Raw genomic sequence first — 16,081 nt, 5'->3', positions numbered from 1 at the left:
TCACTTTTCAACTTAATCTCTCCCAAGCTCAATGAAAGTCCTCCAGCGCTTACAAAGTGCATAAATTACTTTAGAAAAAATTTATTGGTAGTCCGCGCAACCACTCATGCACCGCGTGGCGTACCTCTTCATCAGAACGGAACACCTTTCATCTCATTGCGTCTTTGAGTGGTCCAAATGGAAGTCAATTGGCTCAAGGTCCTGTAAGTATGCTGGATGAGGAAGACACTCAAAATGCAGGTCTGTGATTGTTGCAACGGTTGTACGGGCAGTGTATGTCCTTGCATTGTCATGTGGCAAAAGGACACCTGCTGACAGCAATCCACGTTGATTTGATTTGATTGCAGGCCGCAGACGATTTTTTTGGAGATCTGTGTATGATGCACTAGTGACAGTGGTCCCTCTAGGCACGTAATGCTCCAAAATGACGCCTTTTTCGTCCCAAAAGAGAGTCAGCATAACCTTCCCTGCTGATGGTTCTGTTCGAAACTTCTTTGGTTTTGGTGATGAGACATGGCACCATTCCTTGCTCGCTCTGTTCGTTTCCGGTTGGTGGAAGTGAACCCAGGTTTCGTCCCCAGTAACGATTCTTGCAAGGAAGCCATCACCTTCTCGTTCAAAGCACCGAAGAAGTTCTTCACAAAAGCATCATGTCGTTCTCTCATTTTAGGAATCAGCTGCCGTGGCACCCACCTTGCAGACACTTTGTGAAACTGGAGCACACCATGCACAATGTGGTGTGCTGACCCATGACTAACCTGTAAACATGCTGCAATGTCATTCAGTGTCATTCGGCGGTTTTCCTTCACAATGGTTTCAACTGCTGCAATGTTCTGTGGTGTCACAACTCGTTCTGCCTGACCTGGACGAGGAGCATCTTCAACTGAAGTCACACCATTTGCGAACTTCTTACTCCATTTGTAGACTTGCTGCTGTAACAAAAGTGCATCGTCGACGAATTTCAATAGGTTTCACACCTGCACTACGCAAAATCCCGAATTACAGAACGCTCTTCTTCCCTGGTGCAAGTCGCAATTTTTTTCCTTTATTGTATTTTAATTCCCCATCGGGGCGGACTGGCAGCAGCATATGCGCTGCTTTTCAGCCACAAGATATAGAACAAACAATAGAAGACATTTAAAAATAAAACATGGTGAACATAGACACAGAAAAGGGGGAACATCATGGAAGACAATAGACAGAAAATGGGCTACTGTAAAATGAATATAAAAACTGTAAAAAAGCAGCACACACAAAAAAACCACACACTGGGACAATTAAAAGAACCCAAGGCGCTGTATGACCGGAGCATAAAAGAATCGATGGATGGTGTAGCACGTAACAAACACTGACAGTAAAATTAAGTACACGGCCGGCACACAATTAAAATCACCTCTCGATGTACAGGAGAAACAGCACTAAACAAAACACTGATGTGGCATACTGACGATGATCAAAAGGAAGGTTCTGCCACGCGCAAGGAGATGAGGGAGAAGGGAAGAATGGAGGGAGGGGAAGAGAAGGGAGAGATGGGTGGGTGGCGTCCCAGAGAGGGCCAGAGAGGGAGGGACGAGGGAGGGAAAGAGACAAGGATGAGGGCAGGGGCTCAGGGGGGGGGGGGAGGAAAATCCTCTCTGGGAGGAAGGGGGAACAGGAAAAGGTGGCTCTGGGGAGGGGGGGAGGTGACAAGGCCAGGTTATAGTTGGAAGGAAGGTTATGTGTCATGGCGAAGTACATTGTCTGGGAGGGGGAGGTGCTGGGAATTGCCCTGATAAAGGAGATGGAGGGTGTGGAGATGGAGAGAGGGAGGGATACAGTGATAGAGGCATGGCAACCTGCAGGGTGTGGAGAAGAAGGAGGAAACCAGGGGTGGGGGCGATGAAGCCTGCAGACAATGTAAAGGATGTGGAGACGTTGGAGGAACAGGAGGAGGTGGGGGAAGAGGATGAGTTCATACAGGAACCGTGTGGGGGCAGGAAGGCGGATACAGAAGGCAAGGCGGAGTGCATGGCGTTCAAGGATTTGGAGGGCCTTGTAAAAGTGGGTGGGTGCAAATATCCAGGCAATGCCGGCATAGCAGAGGATTGGACAGATGACGGGTTTGTAAGTGTGGAGGATGGTGGTAGGATCCAATCCCCATGTCTGACCAGACAGGAGTTTCAGGAGGCAGAGGTGGGAATGGGCTTTCTGCTGAATGGTATGGAAGTGAGGGGTCCAGGTGAGGTGACCGTCGATGGTGAGGCCAAGGTATCTCAGGGTGGGGATAAGTTGGTTGGGAAGACCTTCAAGGGTGAGGTAGAAATCATCGAGAGCAAGTCGCAAGTGGGGTGGCCATCTTTATACTGATACTGCGACAGTATGTGTGCATCTGCACTATGCTGCCACCTGCAGAGCATTCTGAATGCTGTTTGTAGCATGCTTACCAACTTACAGGATAACGTCGCGAAATTTCCATTTGTTATTACAAATTGAAGGTTTTCATTTGACTCACCCTCATAAATGTCAGCAGCGATGGGTGCACCATGGAAAGCAGTTCGTGGTACACCACACCGTCGCTATTCCGCCAGATGCATAACATCGTCTTGTGTGGATTATACAAGTCTCTGTACAGGAAGTTGCTGCTTTGTTTCGAGTCAACCATTCCTTTCTTTTCTTTTTTGTTATCATAAAGACGCCATTTCTTGTAATCAATAACGGTATGGGATAGGAATGGTCGGCGTCGTTCACGAGCTAATTGATGACAAGCATGTAGAGATGCACAATGGCCACTCGCTGATTTTTGTGATTTTAGCTCAGAGCGTTCGGTGCCCATGTCCGATTTTCGAGCCTTACCCATTGCATGCGAATGTCCAACGATGACGGATATTGGGTGGTGAAATGACCAAAGTTCATCACATTTGCCAGTTCTCGAATACACAGACGTGGATAAGTGTGGATTAATGTAGGTAAACTACCTTCATCATACCTTGCAGATCTCCTTAAACGTGGAAAGTCACTAATTTCAGAACGATCCTCATCAAAACGAGAAAACCATTTGCTCTGTCCAATGACACTGTCTACATATATTGCGCAAATGTTTCTGGCTGTCTTCGCTACTGCCACCTCTCAGCTGATTCCAACAGTAGAATATATCGTATATGTTCCGATTTCTCCGCTTGGCAGCCCATTTTATAGCGCCTTCAGTGGCAATCACTATCTCCAGATGACAAAATGAAAATATCTAAACTCAAATAGCAACATTGAACTACAAATATAAAAAATGACAATGGATAAAGAAAGTCATACAATAGGAATAGCAACACGCAAAACAAAACCGCTACGAATTTACTTTAACAACCTAACAAATCTGTTAAATAAAGTGGTTCTAAAGAGAGACATTTTAGTTTTAGTGTCGTCTTTGTCATCATGAGGACGAAGACAGGGATGGAAGAGGGTGACGCTTGATGCCAGCAAATAGACCAGTCCCCTGAAATAACATGAAGAGGGCGGATCACCATTAGCAGTGTCACATGCGTTCACTCCATGAGACGCTACAGTGGTATTAGGGATTTAGTGCAGGGCACTGGCGGAACGTTAGTTGTTCAGAAACCTTGTACACCAACAGTTTTCCAATCTTTATTATAGCTAATACTGGAGATGAAAACTCCTTCCATTAACTGGAGGATTCGAACCTGCAAATTCTGGTAGCTATCATGAATAGGGATTTCCTTACGCCAAATCGGCTACCCTAAACTTTGTTTCAGTATTTAAGACTGTTTAGAACGGCTGTTTTATTTTAAGTTTGCTATATGTTATTTTATGATTTTGTTCTAACCTTCCTATTTTAACGTAATAGTATGAAATATCATTCCTCTGCATCGTCACATCATTGTCCCAATTAAAACATAGCACAAATGTCAGTGCACAGCTTTTAGCAGACAAGCATTCAATAACGGACAACGCCCGTGACTTCTTTCATCATTTCCACAATTTAATGTACATACGATGATTGTAATAGTCACATGAAAATCCCTATAGGCAATGGCTATGGCCGAGTCGTAGGCGCCCTGCCGGTACGTGTGTATAATAGAAAGGTGCCTGCCCGATTTGCCACACATACCCTTAATTTTGCTTAGTTAACGTCGAATCAACTTATTTTTTGGAATGATTTTTTTCTTTTTCTTTAGTTGATCTACGTAACCGCCATATTTCGTTGTATAGCAAAATTTGTAATTTTTATTCACAGGGGCACTAGATTATCTTGAATTTTTGTTTTACGTTCATTGTTCAACTTTTACTACCTCAATATTTTTTATTTTAGCTTCGTGTGAGTTCAGTGTTGATTCTGAATATCTCAGGCTAATCGTAACTCCTATGGTTACCTACAACTAGACTTGTAAAATCAGTGTAACTCTGACCATGGGTTACACAGTACTTGCTATTATTTAATTATCCAGTTGATTGTATGTAATACACATGCTGTTTTTATTTAGATATACACTCTCTTTAAAGATAATACTTCGGTTCCTCAAAAGCTAAATATCCCGTTGTATCTCCTAGAAAATAACGGGCTAAATTAGCTGTCTTTTGTAACTCATCCTTAAATAACTTTAAAAAAGATTGATTCACTGCTGTGGGACTTTAAAACTCAAGTTAGGTTTTCACCTTAAACTTTTCGGCTTAATTCCTATTAACGTTCCATATTAAATTCTCACATTATAAGACCAGTTCCATGAATATTGTTATACAATATTGTGATAGCTTGTGTTACATTTATTCTGATTACTGAGTTAATGCTGTAGCGGGTTATGAGGAACTGACTGCAATGGTCTGAATTCTCCATTTTATGCTAAGATTACGAATAAATGAATTCTGTTTTCTTTTTACATTTTTGGAGAGTCATTTCATGAACCTTTTTGTTACGGGAGTTAGAATGCTTGCAAAATTAGCAACTGATTGGTACTAATAGCGAAGTTGATCCACTGGCATCTTTCTGTGACTGGTCTGTTATATTAATTTTGTAGGAAGTAATAAGAACAATACATTTAGGTTTAGTCCACCAAAAGTGAAGATTTCGACATCAACAATTACGTCGCTGCCTACGCTTTTCGTGTCTAGTAATTCATGGCATATTTGCCGAATTTTAAGCCGGAACATGAAACCACATCTTCAAATGTCAAGCTAAAATGCTGCGATTGTTATCAAACTGCATAAGGGAAAATCCGTTATCTCTGTTAATGAGATTACTTGCTGATTTAATCCAATATATCGTTTCCTGCCGAGACATACCGGCAGATGTCTGCATGTTCTCATACTTCGTACAGCTCCCTCATTTCACAGCCACTGAGGACTTTCTTGTTTATTGAGGTTTTTTATGGCAACGATGTTCTGTATCTCTGCCCTGGACTATACGAACTTCCTGGAGAATGTAAGTACTGTCACTGGAACAATGGCATTATATATCTCCGTAGTCTCAAATTGTCCCTTGCAGAACCAAGGAGCACTATAATGTTGCATGCCGGGTGGGATGGTCTTGGAGTTGAATCTTTTTGAAATTCTCCCAGTTTTTGAGAATAGCAAGGAAAACAATTGGCTTACATATGTCTCCCTGAGCTTCCAGCTGTGGTGTCGTACAGTGTCGATGCCACATCATGAAGAATGCATCCCGAGGGTGACGGTAAGCTATGTGACGGCCTTGTCAATCCGTGGCCAGCTACACCTCTGGTTGTACGCGCACGTAGAACCCACACAGACGGATAAGGAGACGCCAATACAGTGCCAGCCCAGTCTATGGCCAGCCTAAGAATAGAGTCAGCCGAAGACTCAGCAGTTTATCGTAGTTATCTGTGAAGATGATTATGTATAATAGCTATACTCTGATTAATGCACTCTCCCAAACGTGCCGTTCAAGTTATGTAAAATTATTGTGTCACTCATATTAAACGAATTACTAATCATTTCTGATTCCTGTGGAAGCACCCGTCTATTCCTCAGTAGACATCTCTGGTGGATCCAACACCAGCCATGGTCCAAATTCCAAGGTGTGGCAAACCCAAATCCACATGTTCAGTAAGTTCTTGTCTCATACCGTTCCTTCTCAGAGAGTAGTCGCGTAGAAATCTTTTGACGACTGTGTGTGAAATTGCATTAGGATAGTTTCTGTATTTCATACTTGCATTCCTTGGGTTGCAGCAGACGAAATTGACTAAAGAAGCATGGACTAAGAACTTGAAATGTAAATGCAGCTCTTTAACCATGTATTTCATTTTCTAATTTGAATATAAATGTTGGAATGAAGAAAATTTTGATCCACGTTACCTTACGACTCGACACTTCCGCTGTTCCAGGATTTCTACTAGGCTTTGTTTCCTATTTGATCCTCTGTATACTTCACTATTTCATCTTTCAAAATTATCCATTCGTCTTTTCCTGTCTCCCGTGTGTCAGTCAATCAATGCCCAATGCTTCCTATGGAACTCTCAAAAGCCTATGGTTCTTTCATTTTATCTAGGCCAAATCCCCTTAATTTCGTACTCTTTTGCAGTGTCCCTCCATAAGTCACAGTGCCTGCTGTGGCCTACCTCGCAGGCGTGGCTATTCAGCAAGGCAGTCATCGACGGCAGCCTACAAAGGCACTGAAGACGGGAGAAATTACTTTTCCACGTCATACTCGGAAGCCATTAAAACGTCCAACGTCATCTAGCAAGCCAACTAGTAAGCAGCTCGTGATCGTGACTGTGCTACACAGTCTCGCGGGGTGTGGGTATCTCTCTGCCTGATATTAACAACCAGTCCCACCGGGATATAAGCTAATCTTCAACGAACCTACAGTCAGAGTAACAGAAAGTGTCACCTTCGAGGATATTAAGACGTCTGCTCGGAAGTCTGCTTAGTAGCTACAAATTTAATGTGGCACTATCTCGGACGTTTCAGCCTGTAAGTGTTTGTTTTAGATGCTAGGAGGGACCTGTTCCAGGAAGATTCACTGTATTCAGTTCTCATGAGGTTCTGAGTCTGCGAATAAACAATTCTCGAACTTGGATTCCCTCTCTGTGTAACTGCTCCTGAAACTACACTGAGGGGCGTGCTACTGCAATTCATAACCAACAAATTGGTGTGAGAGTTTATTCAAAGAACAGGGATGAAAGAGGAAAACATATGGTGGAGTTTTGCATAGAGCGTAACTTAATCACAGCTAACACGTTAAGTGACAATGATTATGAACTGAGAGCAACGGTTCAAGTTTAAGGTTTTTAGGAATAGTGTTCCAAATATTAAACATTAGCAGAAGAAAATTGGCAAGTAACTTAATAAACAAGGGAATGCAAGTTTCATCTTTTTCGATTAACCGACGTTTGTCCGTCAGTGACGTGCTGTATTACATGGTGCTGTAGATTGTCGGGCTCACCTTTGGCGATGAGCCAGAGGACGGCAGCGTTGGCGGCGGCGCCCGCGGCGCCCAGACAGCCGTAGAGCGCGGCGAGGGCGGGCCACGCGCCGGACAGCGACTGACGTAGGTGCGGCGCCGCCGCCTCGCCCGCCAGGCTCGCGTTGCCCGACAGCAGCAGCGTCGCCGCCTCCAGCAGCAGCGAGTGCTCCGCCTCGGACATCTGCAACACAACAGACACAACTGGTGTGCGGGTCTGCATGAATGTCAGGGGACAGCAGGTGTCTGACAGGGAAACCTTACTAGTCTACTGTAGGCGCTTGGTCTCCACATCTACGTCTACACGTACGTTCCACGAGTGACATGGTGGCGTGTAATGGAGAGTACTTCTCATAACTCTTACTGATCTCTCCTTCCCTGTTCCATTTGCGATCTTGCTAAACCTCTGTATTCAAATTCTAGAATTTAGTCAATGTGGTCATTTGACTAGATATATGTAATAGGAAATATTACGTTATCTGATTCTTCCTGAAAAGTACTCTCTCGTTATTTCAATTGTAAATCTCTCCTTGACGCACATCGCCTTTCTTCAAATGTCAGCCACAAGTTTCTTGAGCATTTCTGCACCGCCCTCACGCTCTGTAAGCGATCTCATGATGAAACCCACCACTACTCATTATATCTTGTTTATCTCTCCCATTAATCCAGTCTGTAAAAGATCTAAGGTTGATAAGCAGTGCTGAAGATACAGTTGGAGAAGTGTCTTTTTAAACCGCTTTTTCTGTGTATGAATTACATTTTCTTAGAATTAAGCCAATGAATATTAGCCTGATATGTGCTTTTCCTGTTATTTATTTTTTAAGTGTGGTCATTCCGCTGTTAAACGAGGACGACAGAGCAGATAGGTGGAAACAGTACTATGAAGGCATCTATGAGGGGGACGATTAGTGTGATTACATAATAGACGCAATTGGAGTCGATGTGGAAGACATAGCGGATATAGTATTAGAGTCAGGAATTAAAAAATGAAAAAGGAAAAAAAAACTATGGAACACTTGAGATCAAATGAGGTGAAAAAAATCTTCGTTGAAAATGGCAAGGAAACGACTATTAAAGTCGGTTCAAATGGTTCAAGTGGCTCTGGCCACTATGGGACTTAACATCTTAGGTCATCAGTCCCCTAGAACTTAGAACTACTTAAACCTAACTAACCTAAAGACATCACACACATCCATGCCCTAGGCAGGATTCGAACCTGAGACCATAGCAGTCCTGCGATTCCGGACTGCAGCGCCTAGAACCGCACGGCCACCGCGGCCGGCGTTCAAGTCGGTGTGTAGAGACTTTGAGCCAAGCGACGTACCACTGGAATTTCGGAAAATTTTCCGATGGTAGAGCCACTGCAGAGGCAGTTCTGACATTGTGTTTGATAACGGAAGCAAGAGTAAAGAAAAATCGATAGGTTCAGGATCTGTCAATATAGGAAAAGCGTGCGAAAACGTTAAACTGTGCAAGACGTTTGAAGTTTGGAGAAAAATGTGAATATACAATCCGTACGAGATCCAAGAGGGGATAAAAAGATTGTAAGAGCAAGAAAGAGGTGGTCAGATTAAAAAGGGGGTAAGAGAGGGATGAAGTCTTTTACCCCTACTGTTTATACATCGATGAAATGGATATGCTGTGTGGCTAGGGCCTCCCTTAGGGTAGACTGTTGACTTGATGTAAGCCTTTCGAGATGACGCCACTTGGGCGACTTGCGTGTCGATGGGGGTGAAATGATGATGAGGAGGACAATACAACACCCAGTCTCTGGGCGGAGAAAATCTCCGACCCAGCCGGTAATCGAACCCGGCCGTTGGGTATGACATTCCGTCGCGCTGATCACACAGCTACCAGGGACGGACTACATCGATGAAGCAATAACGGAAATAAAAGAAAGGTTCAAGAATGCGAGTAAAATTCATGGTTAAGGCATATACTGATCAGCCACAACATTATGAACACCGTCCTGCTATCGATATAAACCCGTCCAGGAGATAGCAGCGTCACTTGGTAGGAAATGAGTCCTAGTCAGATATACGAATGGCGAAAGTAGTGTCAGTGTGTAGAATGGGGAGGGCGCGCTTCTATTTGAGTTTTATGGAGGGCAGGTTGTGATGGGCCGGAGGATCGGCAAGGGCATTTCGGTAACTGCTCGACGTTTCGGGTGTTGGAGGAGTAATCTGGTGAGTGTCTTCAACACGTAGCGAAACCAAGGTGAAACGAAGCCCAGTCTTCGTGGGGTTGGGTGACCACGCTTCATTACAGATGTCGGACGTCTTAGGCTGGACAGACTGGTAAATCAGGACAACTAACATCAGACGTTAATGCTGGGCAGCGTACAAATGTGTCTGAGCACACTGTGCACCGAACACTCCTGAAGATGGGAGTACCCAGCCGACGACTCATGCATGTGCCAATGTTAACACCAATAGGTCGGCAACTACGACTGAAGTGGGCGCTTGACCATCGGAACTGGGCGTTGACGCAGTGGCAGAGCTTTGGATGTCTGATGAATTCCGATGCCTTCTTCATCAAGTCGAGGGGAGGTCGCGAATCCGTCGTCTTCCAGAGGAATAGCTACTTGACATCTGTACTGCAGGACGGAGACAAGCTGGAGGAGGCTCCAGTACGCTTCGGAGAACATTCAGGTGGGCATCCATCGGTGCAGTCCGGCTTGTGCAAGGGCCATGACGACCTACGAGTATCGTACACTGGTTAAAGACCACTTACACCTCTTGACAACGATTAACTGCCTGACGGAAGAGGCATTTTCAGCAAGGTAATACGCCATGTCAAAAGGACACAAGAGTGAGGGTGTGGTTCTAGGAATGCAGTGGCGAGTCTCAATTGCTGTGATGGCTCCACAATTCACCAAATCTGAACCCGATCGAACACTTCTGGGATGTGACTCAACGTGCGTCCGAGATCATCGGCCCCTTCTTGGAAAATACTAATGTTAGGTGACCTGCATGTGCAGATATGGTGCCACCTCCCTCCAGAGGCCTGCCAAGGCCTCACTCCTCCCATCCCACTAGGCACCGCTACTGTTACCTGTGTCACAGGTGGACATATGGGCTATTATGTAGGTAATCATGATGTTCTGGCTGATGAGTGTAACAACAATAAGATTATCTGATGACATTTCTGTCCTCAGTGAAACTGAAGTATTATTATATGGTCTGTTGAGTGGAATGAACGATCTGATGAGCACAGAATATGGGTAGGAAGTTAACCGAAAAAAGACAAAAGTCACGAGAAGTAGCAGAAATAAGGATAGCGAAAAACTGAGCACCAAAATTTGTGATTACTATGTAGCACAGGCCAAAAGTGCATTGCTGGCTACAAGAAGTCTACTAATATCAAACACAGGCATTAATTTGCGAAAGAAATTATTGATAATGTACGATTGGAGCATTGTGTGGTAGTGGATTACGGATGGTAAAACCAGAAGAAAAGAGTATCGAGGGGTTTGACATGTGTTGCTACAGGAAACCGTTGGAGGGGGGGGGGGGGTTGGGTTTTGTTGTTTGGGGAAGGAGACCAGACACCGAGGTCATCGGTCTCATCGGATTAGGGAAGGATGGGAAAGAAGTCGGCCGTGCCCTTTCAAAGGAACCATCCCTGCATTTGCCTGGAGCGACTTACGGAAATCACGGAAAACCTAAATCAGGATGGCCGGACGCGGGATGGAACCGTCGTCCTCCCGAATGCGAGTCAAGTGTGATAACCACTGCGCCACCTCGCTCGGTAGAAAACAGTTGAAAATGATGTGTACTGACGAGGTAAGGAATGAGGACGTTTTCCGTAGATTCGGTGAAGAAGGGAACATATGAAATGCAATGGCAAGAAGAAGCGATAGGAAGATAGGACTAGTGTTAAGGCATCAGGGAACTATGACTAGGGAGAGTTGTAGAGGGTCAGCAACTCTAGGGTCAGACACTGGAATACATCTATCAAGAGAGAGAGTACTGATCGCATTGAGGCGAGCAATAAGAATAATATTTATTGTTGACATGTTGCAGGTACCTCTTAACGGAGCTAGGCATTCTAACTGCACCATCACAATACATATATTCGCTAGTAAATAATCCATCAGAATTTACGAAGAACACTAATGTCCATACCTACAACATTAGAGAGAAAAATTACCTTTATTATGCATTATTAAGCTGTCAGTGGCTCAGAAAGGAGTTCAACAGACAGCTGTGGTATCACCTGTCTGTACCGGCACTAGACGATACCATTGACAATGGAACTGCTAACTTCCGTCAGACACCGTTAATGGCCGTGCGAGATTCGATGGATCCAGTGGAGCATACCTGCTGAGCCATGCCTCAGCGGCCTTTTCCGCCACAATGTAGGACGGGCGGTGGCAGCCACTCAGTCTCTTCGCTACGAGACGCACATGCTGCCCAGTTGCAACTCCGATTTCATCGTTCGTGGTTAGTACAGAGGCCCTCGGCCTTGTCGACATTGATAGTAGGACTTATTACTTGCTACATTATTTGTATTGTGTCTTCGTATGCTTGGAGAAATACCAGTTAAATAAATCTCCTGTTTGCTGTGTTAACTTGTTCGCTAACCATTTCTACTCCTGTCCAGTTCTCCTGCAATGACAATCGCCACACTAATGTGTAATCGATCTCTCCTTGTAGTTGCACACGAAGTCGTACACAACAGAAGCAACAAAAATTGTCGTTATTTGTCCAATAATATTAAATTTCTGATACAATGCAACAGTAAGTTTTAAAATAACTTAAAATTATTTCTCCTAAAAAGCTCCTTCTGTCCCAAGAATGATTTTCATTTAAGTGCTGTAACAAATATAAATAATAAAAACTTTACTGCGCGAGTAAGTTGCGTGAGTACGATAATAAATAGCTTGTTCACAAACGTTGACAGAAATTTCGTACATAGCATCCTGTAGGCTGACTCGTTCTACATTATTTTGATAAAGAACTGGTCAAATAATCTATGGAGCGAGTAGTCATCTGTATAAACTGATAATTAGTTTCTGATGGAAAGTCAAACCTCTCGAAAAAGAGCATAGTTAGAAGCTGTAAAATAGCATAGTATATTTTTCTTGTCTAAATTATGTGTCACCCACGTATAACTTCCACACAAGAACACCCTCCAGACAAAAGCTTTCAGGGAAGGCAAACAATTGGGACATTAACAAATTGGTCTTTTGGCTGCGGTAGTCGTCGCACCCTTCAAGTGGTGCCAAATCAGCTGGCAGTTTCTCTGCTTCGGGCGACAGGACGCTGGGAACAGTAAAAGCGGCCATAGCTAGCGCCGGAGTGTTCGGGAGATTTCACCAGTGCAACGATGTGGAATTACGGCTAGAGGAATAGCGGAATGAGCGGGATATCTGGCCTGTGGCTGGAGGAAGACGCTTGGAGTTGGCGACTTAGGGACAGCACAGACCAGGAATGGGGTAGCGCGGAGGTCGTCGAGTTAGGACAACATAGGCGTAGCGGAAGTTTTCTGGTCACTTAGTTCCTCGTGCCCTAGTTTCTTAAGGTTCGAGTTTGAATGAAGTGCTGTGGGCCTGTTCTGTGGGATGTGTACTTGAGAGTCCACAAGAGAAATGCTTCTAGTTAGTTGTGAAACAGAGATGGGTCGTTCGTGAACTAATGGGTCCAAAGGAACGGTTCATCAAGATGAACGTAACGAGCGATGAACGAACTCTAAGGAACGGTCTTTCATAGTTCACTTCGGCCGCGGATTTCTACTCATAGTTCCCGGGAACGGTCGGTCTCGTTCCCTCAACGGCACGTCGGCCGGTCTCGATCCAGCCTCGGTCCCATTCCCGTCTGTCTTGGTGTCGGTCTCGCTCGGCCGGACTCGTCCTTTTCGCGTGGCCACTAGCTGCAGTTCCACTGCCGACTGCTCATAGTTAGTTCAGTATCGAGTTGTTCGTTTCGTCCGCTGCGGGCGCCCATTCTAGATGTGTTTCAAGCTTTTTTTGAACTCTGAACTTCTGGTTCCTTTCGAATTCAATTCAGTGTCCATGACCGGAATTAAAATGTATTTTATAATTACCTAAATTACATAAAATTACGTGGTATGTAATACATGCACATTTTCAGGTAACAAAACGGCATAACAGCTTACTTCACTATACCGATAAATAGCAGAAGAAATGCATGTAAAAAGACAAGAATGTTTGTTATTACACATGCAAAGAAGGAAGTCGGCACGGCACACACGGGTGGCCATTTTCCGTCTTTTTTTGATCCACGGTAAAAGATCACGTTCATTGTTATGGAAGGCAGACCGACTTACAACCGAATGAATCAAGTGTCTGGTGTCACACTTTGCACAGACAATATGACAACTTCTACAATATTATTTCAGTGGCAAGCAGCAGCAAAAAACTGTACATTCACGGATCTGAGACATGTAAAATAAACATTTACCGAATTTTCCTCACTATTCCATTTTTACGAACCTACCATTCCGAAACAGCATGCCTCGAATCAGCTAATTATGTGTGTAGATATTTCACCTATAGGCTTTGATAAGGTTTGTATCAAAATGTTTAACATAAATGGCCGTATCTTTTGGTTCCATTGGCTTAGAAGGCTACATTTTTACACCGCCAAGAGACCTTAGACCTTAATAATCGAGATTAATTTGAGCTTGATATCTCTTCCTGTTTCTGAGAAAAAGGGGTCTTAACATACAGAAACACAGACAAACAGGCGGACAACAAATTGGTCGTATAAGGGTTACGGTTTTACCAATGGAGGTGCGGTACATTAAAAACAAAAGAAAAGTGTTTTGCTCTGTAACTAACGTCAACTGGAAATCTGTCCCAGAACTTCGTTAAGACTAACCTCATCTAAATTGAAGCTACCTTAAGAAATTTTAATACAATAATCAGTAATGAGAGCGCCGGGCGATGCGTAGACATCTCATCGGCAATATCAGTTAAATTAACTAAATTAGATTACTATCAAATCGATCTTCATTAAATGTATTTCACCATCAGATACCTAGACACTACATTACACAATACATGAACTAAAGTACGTAATCATTCCACTTTAAGCACTGATGGATGCACATCCAGCAAATTGTAACTTTCGACGGAGCAGAGGATTGTCAATATAGATGAGTAGAGTCGTTCATCCTTTGGAATTAGTTCGCTGGTGGCCGCTCCGTTATGGGAACCGTCCATTTTTATTCGTTCACCGTTCAGTTGTGCTTGGTATACGGTTCTTATGAAAAACTGACAATTAGTAGCATAGATGACTGAAGATGGAAGGCGCCAAGAGGGTCACTTTCCTCCGCCCTGGAGTACAGAGTTTTTATTCAGACACAATTGTCACACACCCGTAATTTTCGTGAATCTGTGAAACATCTCGTTTAGCCAACTGTAGCGTTATGTGGCTGATCGCAATGTAATAATCTACAACCGAATGAATCAAGTGTCTGGTGTCACAATTTGTAAAGAGAATGTGATAACTTCAACAACATTGCTTCATTGGAACAGAGTGCCGCACGAAAAATCGGCCCCGAATACTAGACTGCTCGCCAATTACGCAGGATTTCTTGACTGCTATGAGCAACATAGATAAACATGCAATAATTAGTCAGTGAAGAAATAAAAAATAAACTAATGCAAACAACGGAAACAATAGATGAAGATTGACAGGCGACAATTAGCAGTCTAGTACTCGGGGCCGATTTTTCGTGCGATACTGTTCCACTGAAATATTGTTGTAGAAGTTATCATATTGCCTTTGCAAATGTGACACCAGACACTTGAATCATTCGGTTGTCAGCTTCCATAACAATGAACATGCTCTTTCACCTTGGATCAAAAAAGACGGAAAATGGCGACTCGTGTGTGCCGTGCACTTCGATCGTCAATTAATGTGAATAAATTTTGTGAAGCATGAAAATTTCGCATTCCTTCACCAATGGACCACGCGGAAGAAACTTAAGTTAAGTAACATTCTACACGAATCGTTAAAAAGTCTCATTCCTGTATTCATCCATTTCCAAGAAATTATTCTTTGAATGTTGTGCTTTCGTTTAACGGCCCAAGTGCAAAAACCGCCAACCGTTTTGGATAATTCGTTTTCCTATAAATTCCTACAGTAACTTCTTTAATTTGATGTTATTGTGGAGAGGTCTGCAAATTTTAATCGTTTGGTGAACTTGCATGTTCTTCCAACTTTGGTTACCTGGCTTTAATGTTACTCTGTTTCTGTTTTAGATTCGAAGCAACCGTGTGCTGTCTGAGGTATCTCAAACTGGCAGCCTTATGTTAATGCAAATTTGAGCTCTTTTTGTGAGATGTTGCTTGGAAAGATGTGAGTTGGACCGGTGTGGCAACAGCTTTTCACATACGGGACTTATCATTTGGTGCACTTCCCCTGCTCGCCTTTTCGCTTGTACACTTTCATCTGTGTCAAATTTCACTACTGGTTGTGGTACACACTGAATGCATTTCGGTGCCCTTCTAACAGTGGTGCCCCAAGCGTCCGCAAAAGATGGTGATACATCCTGTGTAGAAATCTGACGGATGTCGCGTCTCTGGTGCTCCTCACAGCTAGACACCCTAAGCGGCGGCTTCTGAAGCTTGTGCTACAACTGGCCCACGTTATCAGCGTGTTGGCATTCATTCTCGTACTGTCCATCCTGCCACAAAGTTATGTG

The sequence above is a fragment of the Schistocerca gregaria genome, chromosome 1, assembly GCF_023897955.1.
Source record: "Schistocerca gregaria isolate iqSchGreg1 chromosome 1, iqSchGreg1.2, whole genome shotgun sequence".
Classification (NCBI taxonomy): Eukaryota; Metazoa; Arthropoda; class Insecta; order Orthoptera; family Acrididae; genus Schistocerca; species Schistocerca gregaria.
This window is presented reverse-complemented; position numbering follows the sequence as displayed.